Here is an 18,113-nt window from a genome sequence, read left to right as displayed (position 1 = left end):
GAGCTCTTCTTTTTGATGTGTTGTTCAGCTTGGGTAGCTAAATGGAACAGGTCCTTCATGTCGGCATAAACCTGTCTTCCCACCTTGCAACTTATTCTCTCTTGCAACCCATCAATGAACTGAGCCATGGTAGCTTCTTCATCCTCATTAAGGTCCAAGCGGTTTCTTAACTTCTCAAACTCCTCATAGTACTCCTCCACCGACTTGCTACCTTGCTTAACTGACCTGAACTTTCTTTGCAAGTCTCTGTGAAAGTGTTGAGGCACAAACCTCTGCCTCATTGCGTCTTTCATGTCCAACCAGGAGTCTAGCTGCCTCAGATTGCTTCTCCTCCTGTCTGAGCACAACCTATCCCACCAGGAAAGCGCATTTTCTGTGAGCTGAGCTACTGCCAAAGCAACTCTATTAGGACCCGGGTGATTATAGTAGGCAAAGATGTGATCCCTTCTCTTCTCCCAATCAAGATAAGCTTCTGGATCAACCTTTCCAGCATAGCTTGGCACGGTCATCTTGATGTGTCCTGGTCCTTGATTATAGTTTTGTTGGCGGGGAGCTCTATGTAGCGGTAAGAAGTCTTCTTCTTCAAACCCTTGGTTGCGGTTTTGCCTGCGTGGGGCTCTTGGCCAGGGTAAGAAGTCATCATCTTCTTAATCTTCTTCACCATAGTCATCTTGTTGTACCCTTGCTCTTCGGTTTGGGTTAGGACCGTGTTGCTGCCCTGTATCATCACCAGTTCGTTGATCATCATTGACGCGCACACCTTCCCCGCGGTTGTCTAGATTGGGGTTCAAAATCCTATCAACATTCCTGACGGCTTGTAAGGGAGGCCTCTGTTCAACTCTGGTCATTCTATCCCCAAGATCTTGGCGCATTACCCTCATTTCCTCTCTCAAGGCATGGAGGACCTGCATCATGGTGGTTTGCTCACTCGATTCCCCCATGTTGGTTGCTAAGTAGTCCCTTAAAAGAAATTAGAAAAGCTTTTAGTTTCTTTTTTTTTTTTATAAATTTTGGAGTTTAAAGTTTCGAAGAAAAAAAATGAAATAAGGAAAGATTTGTTTGCAAGCAAAGTTTTAAAAGAAAGTTGATATGCGGTTGACGGAAAAGGAAACTTTGACCAGAATGTAAAAGATCTCGACCAAAAATTTGGAAACTATGATATGCAGCAATGCAAGACTCGATCTTAGAAGGAATATGAATCTAGGATGCAATAAACTCGACAGGGATGAAGAACAATCGAAGAACACCTTTTTTAATGGTTTTTATGGCTTATCAAAATCAACTAGATGAATGCGGCTATTGGATCTATTAAACGAGTGCAACAAGGAGAGTAGATGAAAGATGATGAAAACGATTTTTTTTTTTTTGAAAGCAAATCGAATGAACTAAAGGTGCAAAAGGATAGAAACAACCTGATGCTGAAGGAACTTCAGCTCTGATACCAGAAATGATACAAGCCTAAGCTGACAAAGGCTATATGATTCTAAAGCAAGAGAGAAGGAGCCGATCTAGCACAAGGGTGATCCGGTTTTGGACTGATCTAATCAACCAAAGGGATCGGGACAGGAACTGATGGATGGATCGAAGTGCACCACACGAGAGATGGAAAGCTCGTGATACAACACAGGGTTCTCAAGGCCGTGGAGGTACTGGTCTCACAAGGCAATGAGAGAGGAGGCGAGTTCTTTGTAGAGAGCTCTAGGGTTTTCTTTAGAAGAAAAGTTTATGTTTATTCAAAGTCTGCCCCAAAATGAGGGTTTGCGAAACATATAAATAAGAACTAAAGGAACAAGCTCCTTAGGTCACGAAATATAAATGAGAAACAAAACTATAGTCTAAAATGAAAACATAAGGTAATGACATAAGTCTTCATAGCCTTGGACCGAGATAGCACTTATGAAATGTGTAAAGCAGGTTGTGGCCTCGTTAAAACCCTTCCTCCGGAAAACCCATTTGGGACAAAACCAAGAGCAAGGAAAAGAGCACACACAAAGGGCTTGGCCTAGTTGCTAGATCCGTCCAAGAGTCTTGCTAGGCAAATTGATCTTCTATGGTAATGATCATCAGGTTGTTGTGGCCTTGTTCCGGAATGAATGGCCATATATCTTCACTTGATGCTTGATTCTTCTCAGCCGGTTCACTCTTTAGTTCATCTTTCTTCAAGCTTGAATCCTCAACCTGTACAAGATCAGAAGCAAGTATCATGCTCTCATTAAATTTATGTTTAAGTACTTTAGCTCATTGTCTAGTGATAGCTCCCTTGAATATGGTTGGTACTGGCACTAGTGGCACTTCTTGAACTGTCTCTGGTTTGGTTATGTTGCTGATCATGTCCTGAATATCAGGTTCAGTTAAGTCTGGTTCAAGAAAATTTGCGTCCTCTTGTACCTTCAACTTCGACATCCTTATATACTCTCCAAGAGGCGGTTTTCTCTTTCCCTTTCTGCCCTCGGTCGAGTTTATCGCTACAAGGAAATATTTCATTTTCCCTCGATCTTCATGTTTATCTTCGGAAACTTCACATTTATCTTCCGAACTTGACGTTTATCTTCTCCTGCATAATAAAAGGATAAACCGTCATAACGATTTGGGCCCAATTTCGCATAAAATCATAAGTGGGCTTTTTGTTTTGTTCTGGACCCTTTCGGGCCGTTTTCCGACTTAAGCGTTTTTACGATTTTATAGAAAGAGCGTTTTCGAAATGACGTCGATTCCGAAGAAAATCCAAATTCTTCGTATAGCGTAGGCATTTCTAGGTATTTAGTTTAACCGTTGCCGTTTTATACGATCAATCCAAATTTCCTTCGAGAGAATGAGTTCTTTGCGGTTTCCCAAACTGTAAAGTTCCGATGGTGACCTAGATCGTGACGAAACAAGAGTCAGTTTGATCCGATCACAGAAGAGGGAGTTACGAGGATGGGATGAAGGAAGCTTATTCGGTCCAACTCGGACGAGTTGGACTAAGTGGTCGGTCCAACTCACCCGTTTGACAAGTTGGACGATGGGTGTTTTGTTATTCGGGATCCGTTGTCTGAGGCTTTGAACAACCTTTCTAGAAGATTTATTGCTCGAATCCTTTTCAGAATTGTTACGAAACTTGACTTAGTTTTTTCCCGCTTCTCTATTCTTTTGAATTTTACCTTTCTTTTTTCAAAGAAGACATTTCTCGGGAAGTTTCTGACTTTGATTTCGTTGTAACCGATTTTGACCCCCAACAGTTAGCCCCCCCCAGCTCGTTAGAATCATGGTGTTCTTGCGAGCGGTTTGGACGTACCGGGTAAGTTAGACGGAATCCAATGTGAAAAATTCAGAAGGTGAATAGTGAATTCTCTTGCTTTTAAGTATGTGGAGTAAGTTTTCAAATTCTTTACTTGCTCATTTCCACAAATTTTTTCTCAAGATAGAAATATCATTTCCTCTCTTCTCTCCCTTTGATAAAAAACCTCTTTTTGATCATGACTTCAAGGAGAAAATCTTCCACCAAGTCTCATCACGATTGTTCCATCCCTGATGGCTCCAGCTCGTAGCATGACAACGTTGTGCCAAAGGTGGAGTTTTCGGATCACTCGATTGATCCCGAGGAGGTCGATGCAAATTGGACGTCTAGGGGGGAAGTAAAGTATCCTAAGCCCGGGACATGGCATCCTGCTCTGTTCTGTGCTAACTCTGTGGAGGGTTGTCCAAGCAAGAACTGTCTGAATGGGCTTGACGCCATTCAGAGCTTCTGCAGAGTTCCGGAGTCAGTAGAGTTTCATCTCCCAGTAGCTGAGGAAGTCGCTGAGTCCCTGCCCGACAGCTACTTCACGTGTTTCGAAGTGTACTTAATGCAATGCCACTTATGGTTTCCTCTCCCGAAAGTCATCGTGCGGCTCTTTATTCGTTTTGGGTTAGCGATCGGTCACATCAAACCGTGCGGTTTACAGCACATTCTCGAGATTTTGGTGCTGAGTTACGAACGGGGAATGCCCCTTGACGTCGATCATCTTGAAGCCCTGTTGATGCCTAAGGGAAGTTCGGACACAGTACAACTGGGTCCTCGACCGAACAGGGCGATCATAACGGGATTCGTGTCGAACTACCGCATTTGGAAGAAGTTTTTCTTCTTTGTCTGAATCGACAATGCATCTGTGGTAGAGAATTACATTCATATCCTTAGTACTAGATGGGGTCGGAAAGGTACTTTCGATTGTTTATACGCTAGTTTAGGTTTTGACGATATTCAATCTTACGTATCCGTTTCTCATTTTGTAGTGACTAATCCCTTCCCCCAGGTCCGGATGGCTTGAATACCAATATAGATTTACTCCGCAGTGGTACATCCTATTGGGATTCGTTTACTCCGAAACGGGTTCGTCGTGTTGTCGCTCTCCACCGTTCTTGATTTCAGCCTGATTTGCCGGTCGAAGAAGGGGAAGATCCGAGCATGGACGGGTTTGTTCCGTATGAGGCCCCGGCAGAGAGGGAGAGGTCGAGGACCCGCAATGACAAACACATAGTTGTTGATGATGACGAGGCTAATAAGGGATGCTTTTCTGAAAATCTCCTCGGAGATTATTTCAACGGTGAGCCGATTGATCTCGACGAGGTGCTTGGTTCTAACCTTCCTACGGCCGAAGGTGGATCTGACAAGGGGCCGGAGTTGACTAAGGCATCGAGGCTGGTCAACGGGGTAAGCTTTGAACACACATTTTTCTTATGGCCAAACTTTTCTTGACTTTGAGAGTTTTCGCAGGGCCTTCTCATGATGAACCGAGCCCTTGACGTGAGCAACTAGGAAGCTCGCATGGCTCAATTCATGGCCGATAAGGCTGACAAGGAAATTGCTCGTATGAGGGAAGAGTTGGAGTGTTCTCGTTGTTGTGAGGGAGAATTGGTTACGAGGGAGATTAGTCGCGCGTATAGGCGAGGGAAGAGAGAGATGGCCGAGGTTATGAAGAACCGTCACGCCTAGTTCTCGAGTGAGTTTGGTGAGTTTAAGGAGAGTTACCTAGCTCTCGGGGATTATTGCGAGTGTCGCGGTACCGTGGGCGGATTGTATCTAACGCAGATTCTCGATTACTCGTTTGCCACCAAGGACGCGAAGCAAACTCGGCGCATGAAGGAAAGAGATAGGAATTTTGCGCTTCCCCATCGAGGAGAGGATTTGGAAGCAGTGGGAGCCGATTCCCGTTTCTCCTGATACGGTGGAAGCTGAGATGGGAGCCGCCGATGAGACGGGTGAAGTTAACCAGCCGACGGTCTCCCTTGATGTCGATGACTATTTGATGGGGGGATCGATGACCGGATACTATGAGTTTGATGGTTGATTGTGAAGCCTTTCGTGGCTTATTGGGAGAGTGTTCCCTTGTAACATATTTATATTGTTGGTTTGTTTCCGGCCAAGTGTGGCCGTGTTTTATGTAGTGGGACTGGCCATGTGTGCCTTTGAATCCCTGCCGTTTCCTGGCCTTTGTGTAGTTCGTACTTTTTATAATAAAAAAAAAGGTTTCGAGAATGTTTGGATTTTTGTTAAGTGTAGGGAGAAGGATTCGACTTGTCATCTCGCTCCTTATTCTTTTTGTGGATCGTCCTATTCGTTGCTTATCCGAGATGTTTGAGAAATTTTCAAAGTTTCGAGGGCGTTTAGATATGGACGAAGAGACATGCTTTCAGGATCTCGTATCTTTTTTATATCATTCCTTGGGACGTTAGAGACCAGTGTGTTGGGTTTAGGGTAAGACCTAGGGGTAATCACGGCTTTAGCGGGTGCGATGACTACTTCGACTTACGTTTCCTGTATCGTTTTTGACATGATTCTGTCCCTCTTTAAAGTCCACGATATGTTCATGGCTTACGTGACTTGAATGGTAGGAATCGAGCATCTCTTCGAGGACAATTTTTAAGTCTCCCGAAAGTGCTGACCAAAATTTCAGATTTTTTTTATAGCGCGCTATTTTATCCTAGTCGGATGTAAGAGGCACTACAAGAAAACACTATTGCAAGATATCGCAGCGTTATGGCGAACGTTGTATCTTCCCCCGCAATCTTTTCTCGGACACTTTAGATAGCGTTTAGCTTGTGCTATGTTAAAATATTAGTTTGATGGCGTTTTATTAATTGTGCAATTGTATAACTTCTAATAGCAGATAATAATTGTTATTATATCATTATTAAAAAATTAAAAAAGAAAATAAAAAATACAAATAAATTTTTTTAATTTTTTTATATATCGAAATTGGTTACATATTATATTTATGACCAGTATATCAAACTAAACCAAACTAAACCAATTTTTTTTTCAAAAATATTAAGCCTACACCTAAAATTCTATACCTAAAGTTCTATCTTCTAGCACCGCACCACACCACGACAGACGCCGTCATAACGAGAACTCCAACGTCGCCATCTTCCAATCACACAGAGGAGATTGGACCTTTTCCAACCTAAACCTAATGTCTAAGGATCCACTGCTTTTGCTACCTCCTCCTCCATCAAACTTATCTGCCTCTTGTCCACCTTCATGTAACAAGAAAAAAAAATCAAATTCAAAACACAGAGAGAAAGATCTAACACTATTTTAGATTTAAAAACAGGCCTCAGAGAGAATATACCTTCAAAGTCTTTTTCCATGTCTTCCAACATCTTCTGTCTCTTAGCACACAGCTGAAATAAGAGTTACGTAAGAACATGAAGATACAAAATATTTTTAATCAGCATCCTTGCCATTAAGTAGAAGCATCAACTAGCATCCAGATCAACGAAACAAATGACAAAAGGTTAATACTTACAAGCCCTTTGGATGTAAAGTTGGACCAACAACAAGAGCATTCTGTCACACCCTTTTGGGTACTCTTAGAACCTGCAGAACCTATCGAGAAATTTTTAATAAAAATTCAAATAAGAGAATAAACGAGTTTTGTTCATCTTTCATCAACATAAACAAAACAGGTGATATGAACACAATACCTGGGAATGCAAGAGCATTTGAGGTTCCTGTCTGCTTATTGCTACGGTCAGGTTGACGTGGTGGCTGACTCACAGAATCCACACCTCCAAAAACAACTTTCATCTGCACAAGAAAACATCTGAGAATCAATCCTATTGGAAGCCTTGCACAAACTAGAAAGCCAACACAAAGAAATACACTTGAACAACATTTTGAAGCTCTAGCAATAGTCCCCTCCCACAACTAAAGATCTGTGGGATTGCATATCACCAATGACTGAATCACTGTTCTAAAAAAAATTAAAACTTTGTTTGGTCTAAACCATATATGTGGCTCGTTCTAAGCCTCTTCGTAGGAAGGAGATTGCATCCAAGATGGGTTTGGGATGTGGATTTCATCTGTTCTTTGAAGAGGAAGCACCAGACCTACATAAATATACAAACTTTAAGGACATTTTTTCAGATCTGTTGTTTAGTGAAATTGAATAGAGAGAGAGAGAGAGAGAGAGAACCTAAGGAGCATACATGAGAGGAGATTGAGAGTGAGACGAGCGTTGGTTTCGGATTCGGCTGCAGAGGAGAGAGGGGCGTTCTCGGGAGGAGTACAGATTCCGGAAGAACAAAGTGACGAGGAGTAGGGACAGGTCGACGGCGACGAACTCAGACGGTGACAAAGGCGATGAACTCCGGCCGGTCTCTGTCTTCTTCCCTTGCAATCTCTCATCTCTCTCTCTCTCATCTCACTTCTCTCTGTCGTCGTGTTTCAGAAGTCAAAAGGAGAGGACAAATTAAAACACAATCTCCACCTCTGGATTAAAAACAATTAAAGGTAGAGATTGCAATCCTTGTGTATTACTTTCAACCAATAGAAAATTTTCTTTTTCTTATACGTAAATATTTAAAGAATAAAATGTGAGGGAAAATGAAATGAGAGTAAGAGGGAAAATCAATCATTTTTCGCCTCAGTAAAGATAGCGTTTTAATGTACAATGATATTATATATGCGGCTTTTTATAGCATCGAAGTAAAAAAACGCTATCTTAAATTATGAGTTATGTCAAAGATAGCATTCTCGACTAGAACGCTATCTTGTTATGCTATCATTACCCCCTCCCTTTGTAGTGATGACATATCCTTAGGATGGGTCTAAATGCGTTTGTTTAGGACAACTAAAGTGCTCGGCGGGGCCAATCGACGAACGTTTGTAACTTTTAGTCGCGAATGGACTGGGAGCATGTTCTCGAAGATCCAGGCGACGTCTCGCTTATATTTTCAAGAACGCACTTTATGTTTGTAACGTATTTGAGATTGGGGTCTCGTTTTCGGGTCGAGAGTCGGAATCGACGGTACGACCGAGATATGGTTTCGAAGGAGTAGTGGTCGGCGGAATCTGTTGATTCCGGCGATGCTTTAGTCTATGTGACGATTTTGTTCTTTGTTGGATAAGCTAGTGTGGAGTTGATCCGTTTTGAGGTATGACGATTTTTCGCGAGTTTATGTTTTTGGTTTCGTACAATAATCGTTTTGCTCGTATACGGATGTTTTCCGAAAGTATAACAAGATATTTTTCCGAGATAAGAGAGATGTTAACGAAGTCTTTATTGCCGAAAAAGTTTCAAAAATTTTGAGTACAAGGCAAATATTTTTAGAATGTGGGAATATACAAGTATTCGTATATGTACCCCTTCCCACCCCTTTTGAAGAGGGGGGGATAGCTGAACTCGTCCTTGGACGAGCTGCCTACGTACCCCTTTTGGGGATCAAGCCATCTCGTAGTTCTGATGTTTGTACGAGTGTGTTTACTCGGCTATCGCGTTTGCGTGGATCGCCTTAGTCGCAGGACCGACGTCTTCTACCGGGTTTTTCTCCTCCAGTTGGGTTGAAACGCTGGGCTCCAAAACTGGTTGTTTCCTGGCCGTTGTTTGAGTCGACGATTCTGGACCGTCTTTTTTTGATGTGTGGGCTTCACCATTGCGGTGGTCATGATTTGTCTTAGCTTGTGTTCGGCCAGGAAGCAACGTCTTGACTGTGTCTGGCATCCCCAGATTGTGGAAATTGCGTTATTAGTCGGGAATTTGATGCCTAAGTGATAAGTCGATGGGCCCGCCTTCATGGCGTTTAGCCAAGGCGTGCCCATGATGACGTTGTAAATGGTCGGGTGGTCGACGACCGCAAAGTCGACAATCTTCGTAACCTCCTTCGCAGCAACGGGCAATTTGATTGATCCGAGAGATCCAAGAGGCGGTTTTCTCTTTCCCTTTCTGCCCTCGGTCGAGTTTATCGCTTCGCGGAAATATTCAATTTTCCCTCGATATTCATGTTTATCTTCGAAAACTTCACATTTATCTTCCGAACTTGACGTTTATCTTCTCCTGCATAATAAAAGAATAATCCATCATAACGATTTGGACCCGATTTTGCATAAAATCATAAGTGGGCTTTTTGCCGCGTTCTGGACCTTTTGGGCCGTTTTCCGACTTAAGCGTTTTTACGATTTTATAGAAAGGGCGTTTTTGAAACGTCGTCGATTCCAAAGAAAATCCAAATTCTTCGTATAGCATAGGTAGTTCGAGGTGTTAAGTTTAATTGTTGCCATTTTATACGATCAATCTGAATTTCCTTCGAGAGAACGAATTCTTGTGGTTTCCCAAACTGTAAAGTTCTGATGGTGACCTCGATCGAGACGAAACAAGAGTCAGTTCGATCTGATCACAGGAGAGGGAGCTACAAGGATGGGATGAAGGCAACTTAGTCGGTCCAACTAATCAAATGGGCGAGTTAGACGGTGTAGTCGGTCCAACTTGCTCATTTGACGAGTTGGACGGCATTATCGGTCCATCTCGTCAAATGAGCGAGTTGAACGGCGTGGTCGGTCCAACTCGCCCGTTTGACGAGTAGGACGGCTTACTCGGTCCAACTCGCCCGTTTGGCGAGTTGGACGGTGGGTGTTTTGTTGTCCGGGATCCGATGTCCAAGGCTTTTAGCAACCTTTCTCGAAGATTTATTGCGCGAATCCTTTTCGGAATTGTTACGAAACTTGACTTAGTTTTTCCCACTTCTCTATTCTTTTGAATTTTACCTTTCTCTTTTCATATAAGACATTTCTCGGGAAGTTTCTGACTTTGATTTTGTCGTAACCGATTTTGATACAACACTCCTTGGGTAGGGTCAGAGCTAGTCATCTTTGATGTTGTATTCCTCGTCGTTGGCCTGCAATTGATAGGCCCTGTTCGTTTTGGTGATCTGACTTCTATGTTTTTTCTAGCTCAAGGACGACTCCACGGTTTTTTTTATTTCGTTTTATCTCCCCTTCGCTCTATGCTTTATCATCTCGTTGTAAATTTCATCGCTGCTCGCATCTCTGGTGGCTCTCTTTTGCCATGTTTGACACTCTAAGCTTAGATAGTGTTTTCTTCAGTGTATTCTATGTGAGCTTTGAAGGTTGTTTCTGGTCTCAAATTTGGGCTTTGGTTTTTCGGTGGTTGGCTTTCATTCTCCTTCCCTCGGGTTGTTTCTTTTCTTCCAATGCTTTGCAGAGTTAGTCCCTTGGAGCTTTGATCCCTTCTATCCAGAGCTTTTTGGTTCTTCCCTGGCATGAGTGCCTTGTTTGTGCTTGTTTAGTTTATAAGGTGTTTTTTACCTCTTAGCTGGTGATTGTGCTTCTGGTGCTTTAGGCATGTGTTTTTATGCTTCAAGTTGATTTTAGCCTTCCAGTGATTCTTCTTCTTCTGACCCGCTTTCTTGGTTTTGTGTGTTGGTGCTTGATCACGCTCTTTTGTGTTCGAGGGATTGCTTTGTCTCAGATTTTATCTTTCTACTCTTTTATGACCTCTGATTCTCCTGGTCAAGACACTCTATGGTAAGGTGAAGTAAGTTAGTCTTTTTCTTGATCTCCTTTCGGCTTCGGACTTTTATTGAGTTATTGTTACTATGACATTTTGCTTTTCTATGTGATTGAGGTTTTATATTTAGATGTTGTGTTGTGCTCTAGTTTTTTCTTCTTAGTTTGATTATTTTAAGATTTTAAATAATAAATATATATATAATCTGTAAATGAAATAATATAAAATAGTAAAAAATAATAAAATAGTGAAAGTTTATATTATTTTTAGTTGTGAATAAATTAAACATTTAAAATATATCTATTTTGTTTTACGTATTCCTTTATTCAGCTTGAGTTCTAGTGACCAGTAAAATAGATTATCAAACTCCATATGATGATGATTAGTGCGAGAAGGATCAGATAACTAAAATTGTCAGAACAGTCCTACTTATCAAATTATATCATATTCAATTTAGTGGTTGAAATTAAAAGAGAAAATAGAAATTTACAAAGAGAAATGCTCTTTTAACTACTTCTCGCTTTGATACCCCATTTATTGGTTTTCCAAATCTCAAATACCCCTTTGTTTTACTCAAATACCTAAATGAACCATAAAAGATTATGGCTCTGAATATTTACAAATTGCACCGTATTGCGGTTATACTAACAAAAATCTCTATATACTTATATATTTATATGTTTTTGTTACTATTAGGACTACACCGTAGTTGTTCTGGATGTTGCCATTTGGACGCTATAACTTGACCAATTTTTTATTGTGTGTTGACACCTCGATTTTTGTTTGCTATTTGTAATGAAAATAAATTCCCCAAAAGTTAGTCTCTTTCTCATATATTTTTTCTCTACTATACAGTGTTGTGGGTTTTTACATTTATAGTGGATTTGATGATTACAATTCAGTTCGAAGACATTAACCAGATAAAAAATAGAGACACATTTATTTAGATAGTTTCTAAACTTTTTTCTCTTGAAAACAATTGGTGATCATCTACATCTATGGAATGATTGTCGCTTCTAATCTAGAGATAGCGAAAGACGGGGAGGTTGCATATGACGCCTCATATTTTTGATCATTTTAGTGCTACAAGTTGTATTTAATAGTCATTTATTTGCATTAGGGGTAATGGTCACGATTAAAAAATTTAGAACTAGTCCAAGAAGAAAAGTGCACAATTAGAAAGTGTCGAGACAAATTGTAGTACTCTAAAACGGAAAATGATCTAAAATATATAAAAAGAACATATAGGGACACGTGTCAACAAACCTCATTTCCACGGGTCACAAGAATAAGAAAAAGTCTATTATATATATACTAGGGGCGTGTCCGCGCGAATATTGTTTCATTGTTGTTAAGTATAAGTTGTTGGATGATGTAATTATGTGGCCAATCATTATTTGTTAAAAGTTTTATTTGGTATTTTATTGTGTTAGGTAGTAGTAGGTAATAGGTTAATATATTTTGTGTTTGTTTTTTCACTAATGTGTTGTTATATGTACGGCAGTACTTATTAATTGTAAAGTGAGCTTCTGATGTTTCACATTATTCTTTTGAGATGGTTTTTGCCCTCTCCCCATATTTTGACCTTGAGCCGTCGACATTTATGTACTTTGTTTACCTTTCCGGTGTGCGGTGTTTCTCACCATAACCGGAAAAAGTCACTTCCGTTCTCTTGTTTTTTCCTTTTTTCTCTTGTGAGATTATCTGGTATTTGTTGTAGATCAGGCTTATGAGTTTACAATTGTGCAGTTATTTCTCAAGGCATTGTAAGTTGTTCTGGTCAATATTGGTCCTCTTCTTCTTTAGATTTTGGCTAATGTTAGGAACTACATATCATTGGGTTGGGTCAAAGTTTAGTTATAGTTGTCTTTGATGTTGTCTTCCTCGTCATTGGCTTGCCGTCGATATTCCCTTATCTTCTTGGTTTTCAAGATTTGGTTTTTAGTGATATGACTTATATGCTCTCTTTTATAACTCGAAGATGGCTCCACAGTTTGTTAATATCATCTTCTTTTTTCTCATCTCGTTGCACCTTCCTTCGCTGCTCGCATCTATAGTGGCTCTCCCTTTCGCCATGTTTGCCACCTCAAGTTTGGATAGTGTTTTCCTGCTTATATGCTATGTGCTTTGGAAGGTTGTTTCTTGTCTCAAGCTTGAGCTCTAGTTTTTGGTGGTTGGCTTCCATTCTCCTTCCCTCAGGTTATTTCTATTCTTCTCCCGCTTCCCTTGGTATAGGTGTGCGGAGTTAATCTTTCGGAGGTTTGGTCCCTTCAATTCAGAGTTTGAGGTTCTTTGCTGGTATGGGCACCTTGTATGTGTTTGTTTAGTTTGTGAAGTGCTTCTTACCTCTTAGCTGGTGGTTGTGCATCTGGTGCTTTAGGCATGTGTCTTCCTGCTTCGTGGTGACTTTGGTTTTTCAGTGATTATTCCTCTGATCCACTTTTTGGCTTTTTGAGATGGTGATTGATCGCGCTCCTTTGTGTTCAGGGGATTTCTTTGTTTTTGATAGTATTTTTTTTTCTTTTTTCTGACCTCTGCTTATTTTAGCCAAAATATTTTTTGGTAGGATGAGGTCAGTTAGTCTTCTTTGTTGAATTTTTTTTCAGTTCCAGACTTTTATCGAGTTAGTGTTATTAAGGTATTTTTTTTTTTCTCTGTCATTGTGGAAGTTTTAAGTTTACACTTTGTGTGTTTATTTTAGTTTCTACTTCTTAGTTGGTTATTTTAGGATTTTAATAGTTAAATAAATATATAATTTGTAAATAAAATAATACAAAATAGTAAAAAATATGTTATTTGTAGGTGTGAATAAACTAAATATTTAAATTATATTTATATTATTTTATATATGTCTTTATTCATATTTAATTTTAGTAACTAATAAAATAGATTTTCAAATTTCATATAACTATGGTTAGTATGAAAAAAATTAGATAGTGCACAATTAAAAAGTATTGGACTAAATTGCAATAATATAAAAGAAAAAAAAACCTAAAATATAAAAAAAAATATTTATGGGGGACACGTGTTATCAAACCCACCGCCACTTGTCATGAAAATAGAAAAAGTTATTTTTCTATATGTAGATATAATTTTCTTACATTGTAATAAATATGACTGGCTCAGTTGTAGTGAATGTCCTCATAACTGTCTCTACGTTACACATGTAGTGACTCCATTAGTATTCATCTTTTCTTTATATTATCTTTTTCATTTCAAAAATAATTAAATTAGTGAATACATTTTGTCTCAAATAGCGCACCAAAATGAATTTTTTTCTCAAACTAGCATTCAAGGATCAAAACGACTAAAAAGATTCATTAAATTAAAAAAAAGAAGTAAAAATACAATTATACATCTTCTCTACATTTATATAAATATATATTTTAAGCGAATTTTTTTTTCTCAAAAAAGAAATATTTTGTAATGAAACATATTTTTATTTGAAAAATTGGTGAATGAATATTATACTATTTAAAAACATTTTTCGTAAATTTTAAAAATGTTATATATTGAGTAATATTTTCTTAAATATGCATATAAATCAAATTCATGAACATGTCATACACATTTAGGAATAACTTCCTAAATGNTGGAAACAAGTTTAAAAAAAATTGTTTCTAAAAATATTTGAAAAAAATATTTTCTTTTTTATTATTTTTAAATTTTTAATATTTACTTTTATATATTTAATAAAGATAATTAAAATTATAAATGAAGATAGGAATCTCATTTACTTCTTTAATGAAATATGTTTTGGTCACTTTACTTTTGGAGCTAGTTAAGAGTTAAGAACTTAAAAATGATTATTTTGGAAGATTTGCCCACATTAAACAAATGTTTTCTCCATATAGAGGACTTTAATTTCAACTCTTTTAATATTTCATAAATATATAAAACTTTAAATTCTTGCTCATGTGCCAATATTTCAATAATTCCTCTATATATTTACTTGTAAATTTATAAATTAATTATACCCATATAAACGTTTAAGCAAAATAGTTTACTAATTAAATATATATACAGTAAACCAATGATAATTTAAATATTATATGTATTATAGTTTTGGGTCCGTGGCTATTTTTTTTGATGATTAAATATCCTGCTTCCAATAAAAGTTGTTTCAGGTCTGCCGATCGTAAGATCCGCACACTCCCTCTACCCAATGCTCAAGCGAGAACTGATAATAATATAACACTATGGGAACGTGTTCAGAATGAATTCAAAGCTTGCCTCTCCTCTACCTTCCACTTGGAACTTGATTCATGATTGCAAACAACTTATGCCTTCCAAACAACGGTGAGAGTAGGAGTAGGTCTTGGAATGCACCAGTGACATAACCCAGTAAGAGTTGGCTGTTTAAAAACTGTTTAACTAGAGCTTCCAAAAAAGCTAATTCGTGTTACTTAATTTCAGAGTAACCACTTGAGTAATAGAAAGAGTAGCATGAGTGAAAACATCTAAAATAGTTTTTTTTTACTCTGATACCATGTAAGCTAAATAGAAGCAGGGTTTGGCAAATGTTTAAGAGAGTAAAAAAATAGACTAAGAGCTTGATTGTTTTCAGTTTCTGAAATGGTTTCTGGCTTTTGTTTTTGAAAAACTATTTTTTTTGCCAATCAAGATTTTGAAAAAAATGATTCCCTAAAATCTAGGGAAACTAGTTTTTCAAATAACGACCTATTTCTACACAAAAACCAAAGCTATGTTTTTTTAGATTGTGGCCAAGGTAAGTTCTTTTATTCATTATTTTCTTTTACAATCTTTTATTTTTAACTTTTTTTATAGTTATTCCATGTTTATCTCCTTTCTCAACTCCCACACATTTGTTTTACCATTATGTTATCAATTAAACTATCCAATAAATCACTAAAATGAAAAAAAAATGAAAAATAAAATTATAATTTATTCAGAATGAAAAATGGTGGATGATTATATTCATGTAGTTTCGAGTTCCACAAAAATATTTTTTAAAAATTAAGTTATTGGAGTTTTGTTTAGCTAAATTAGTTTTATAATGTAAATAATATTTCATACTATTAAATTAATTATAACTTCTAATTATAAGAATTATACATTTATTAAATAGTCATTCTATTTTTACCATATTTTAAATTTTAAATATTTTTTTATTTTGTTTTACTATATTAGCTATTAATTGTTTATTGTTTTAAAGATATATAATTAAAGTTATTTTAAATATAGCTATTAGTTTTTATTCGATAATATATTTTAAAAACTTTTAATATAAGTTTATTTATTTTAGTGATAATAAAAAAAAAAATTTTTAATGGTGTTTAGAAGAAAAAATTTATATTTATAATATATTTTAGTTCAAAAAACAAAAACCAAAATCTAATGTCACCTATCAAGCTTTTTGAAAAACTAAAATCTACAGAAAATTCAAAAACTAAAAATTAAAACTAAAATCTAAAAACTAAAAACTAAAATCCAAAAACCAAAAACTAAAATCTAAAAACCATGCAAACGATCATCACCTAAATCTCCATAACCTAGACATAAGGAATATCGTTTGGAATGTATATGATCTATGTGGTCCCAAACTTTTAATGGTCGATGTCCTTATGGGCATTTTTTAAAATCAATTTTACTGTTACTGATTTTTGTTGAATGGGTTTCACTTGTTTTCGGCCCATTGCTTCATTCCCATTTTGTTTATGGGCTTATTTGTTATTGGGCTTGTATTAAATCATAATTTGGTTTGTAACAAGATCTCATAGTTGGAAGCTCCTATCATAAGATCAGTCTCCATACCTCCATGCAGATTCAATAAATTCATATTCATAATGCGTTTGATGTAGAAACGTTTTGTATATGAATAAATTTGATATTTATTTTTAACAAATAAATAAAACTTCATCACTTGAATGTATATATATATATAAACTATGGTGGGTGCGCGGAATTTGAACTACATATTATTTTCATTTGAACAGAATTGTAAAATCATTGTTTGTTAGAAGATTGATTAGTTTCCTCTCGATTTTATTGTTTTATTTTATGGGAGACTACAAATAAATTGTAAACTTCCCATTGTTAGATATTTTAGTTGGAACGTATTTTGTGAGTGTGTTCAATAATAAAATGAAGACCAACATGATTGCATACTATAATTTTGAAGGAAGATACGAGTGTTCTGAGTATGAGACAACCTTGGTTGCCTTGCTGTTTAAGGACCATGTAGGATTTGTATAATCGTGTTGAGGAGAGCGTAAATATTTTGTCAATGCTTATTAAGAAACGACCGCCAGTTAGGAGTTATTACGTTTTTGGAAAGTTTCTTGACATAGTTTTTTATTTTTTTTGTTATGGCTCATCAAGAAAACCAGATATCATAAGACATTTTCCATTATTTTTTTTCCTTAAACAAAACCAAGATATAAACCAAAATATTTCTAATTGTGTTTTAAAAAAAAAAAAAATATATATATATATATATATATATATATATATGAGACATCAAATTTACCGAATAGATATATAATTTTCAAACCGCAACTCACACATTTTCAATAATTCATATATTTTTACTTGTATTTCAAAGTTAAAAAGTGGAATCATAGAATAGAATATGGAAATGTGTAATAAAATTCAGTTGCTTTTTCAAAATAAGAAATAACACAGACATCTTCGAGTATCCAAGTGTGAATCTACCACCACTACAAAGAAAACGTTTCCATAACAACGACGATTTACGACGAAAATATTTCCTCGTAAATTTACATGGTGTTTACAACGCAGTTACGAAGAAATCAAATTTCGTCGTAAACTTGATGTAAATTTACGAGGAAAGGGTTTCGTCGTAAAATCCATGTAAGTTTACGACGAAAGTACGTGGAAAGAGAAATACGTCGTAATCGTTACATTGACATTACAACGAAACATGTTACCGTTATATTTAGGTGAAAACGTGTATTCAATGTGCTTTAACTTACCTAATTTTGTCGTAAAGTCGTTGTAAATAATATGTTAAAACCATGTAAAATCCATGTAAAATATTCCTTGTAAAATCGTTGTTATATTTCAACTACCCAACTCGAAAATTTCTCTATATATATGCCATTTCCCACAACTCTCTTCCTCACAACACACAAACGGAAAAACAAATCCGAAAAAAATCAGAAAAAAAAAAGATTTAAAAAAAAAATCTAAGAAAAAAATGGCCGGTGGCGGTAGTATTTACGAGTTACGGAGTTGGATGTATTTGCACAAAGATTCTGACGGGAGGGTGACGAACGCATTTCTGAGCGAGCTAGAGACATTCATGCACCAGGCGGGCTTTACACCGATCACACAGGAAAGCGGTAAGATGTTCTGCCCCTGTCG

The 18,113-nt window shown here is 37.0% G+C and overlaps 1 long non-coding RNA gene across 1 annotated transcript; it reads right to left on the bottom strand.

Moving 5' to 3' along the window:
• Nucleotides 1-6,440: 6,440 nt before the first annotated feature.
• LOC106317822 lies at nucleotides 6,441-6,839 on the bottom strand. Its single transcript, XR_001265238.1, has 3 exons — nucleotides 6,768-6,839; nucleotides 6,591-6,642; nucleotides 6,441-6,495 (listed from the first exon to the last, which is right to left on the bottom strand). It is a non-coding gene; the product is annotated as an uncharacterized LOC106317822 (long non-coding RNA).
• Between the last annotated feature and the right edge of the window lie 11,274 nt (nucleotides 6,840-18,113).

The sequence above is a fragment of the Brassica oleracea genome, chromosome C9 (assembly GCF_000695525.1).
Source record: "Brassica oleracea var. oleracea cultivar TO1000 chromosome C9, BOL, whole genome shotgun sequence".
Classification (NCBI taxonomy): Eukaryota; Viridiplantae; Streptophyta; class Magnoliopsida; order Brassicales; family Brassicaceae; genus Brassica; species Brassica oleracea.
This window is presented reverse-complemented; position numbering and strand designations above follow the sequence as displayed.